Source organism: Olea europaea, chromosome 15, assembly GCF_002742605.1.
Source record: "Olea europaea var. sylvestris chromosome 15, O_europaea_v1, whole genome shotgun sequence".
Lineage (NCBI taxonomy): Eukaryota > Viridiplantae > Streptophyta > Magnoliopsida > Lamiales > Oleaceae > Olea > Olea europaea.
This window is the reverse complement of record NC_036251.1, coordinates 23326466-23327972: the sequence shown is the minus strand read 5'-3', so window position 1 is coordinate 23327972 and position 1507 is coordinate 23326466.

Genomic DNA, 1507 nt, shown 5'->3' with positions numbered 1-1507 from the left:
TCGTCGTGTTCCGCACGGTGGCCAATCTGTCTTGTACAGTGATGTTCGCTCGTCTAGCCATCATGGGAACGATCACAGACAGCGACTCTAGATTTTGCTCGAGCTGGCCTTGTGTCAGGCATGAATGATCGGGGTCGTACACATACATCGTGAAGTCGGCGAATACGATTTCCACTGCAATGTAGTGATGATTCAGACATACTGGTACGTACATATGCGTACAGCCATCCCATGGCTTCCCACCGACACTCGGCCACATCCCTACGACCTATTCCATCATATATTTCGGCACCGTGTACTCGCTACCCATAGCCTGGAACGACTGATACTCAATGTCAACGGCACGGATGAACTCGGTGTTCAAAATGAGTCTGCCAGGAATGTTGAACGATTTTGGATGTCTTTCAGCACGATCCCGTAGCAAATCCATGCTCAAGTCGATGTGCTACATCAAGAAACACCAATAAAGAAAGGAGTTAATCTATGAATTTCATTCAAAAAATTGATTTCGAATGTACATAATAAATAACAATATTTTCATTTCACTTACATCGTCGGCGAGCCAAGCCCCCGAAGTGGTGATGTCGTGGAACCACTTGTAAGCATTTGAGATCGTCTTCTCAGCAATCGTGCGGCTGGCCCTGAAAAAATAAGAACAGAATTTTTAGTTATATGAAGAATACATGTCTCAGCGTCTGCGTACTATAGTAATTACATAAAATACAAAACTGACCCAGGCTGCAGTGCTCTCCACTCTGTCTCAAAGGCTTTCCACTTGGCGTGGTCTACCTCCCTGAATAAATTCGGGTGCGTCCCGTCGACGAACCTTCTCCTTTTCGCCTCCGCGGTAAACGGAGAAAGAACGTACTGTGATGGCACCCTTGGCCTCTTGCCGACCACCCGCTCCTCATGTGCCTCGGGAATCTCCATCTCCCCAGCCATCGGGACGACCCCCTCGCCCGCTATCGGGACCACCTCCGACACAAAGACCACGACCGGCGAGTCTGACGTCTTCTCTGGTACCAACTCCACCTCTGGTACCCTCTCCTCCTCTGGTGCCCCCTCGACATCCCCGGGTATCTCGTGCACGGGTACCACCTCCAGCTCTAATACCCTATCCTCCTCCGGTACCCCCTCAGCATCCCCGGGTATCCCCTGCACGGGCACCACCTCCACCTCCACCTCCACCTCCGATGCCCCCTCGACGTCCTCGGGTATCCCCTGCACGGGCACCCCACCTCCTCGGGTATCCCCTCTGCATCGGGTGACGTCATCTCGGGTACCACCTCCACCTCCATCTCCGGTACCCTCTCCTCCTCGGGTACCCCCTCCACGTCCTCAGGTATATCCTGCATGGGCACCCCCTCCACCACAGGTATCCTCTCTCGCTCCTCCATCCCCATCGTGTCATCTAAAAATGAATCAAATGCAGCAACTGATGGCCACGATGAGTCAACATACCCCATCTGACCCACTCCCCCCTGATAACCACTGACCCCTCCGTCAC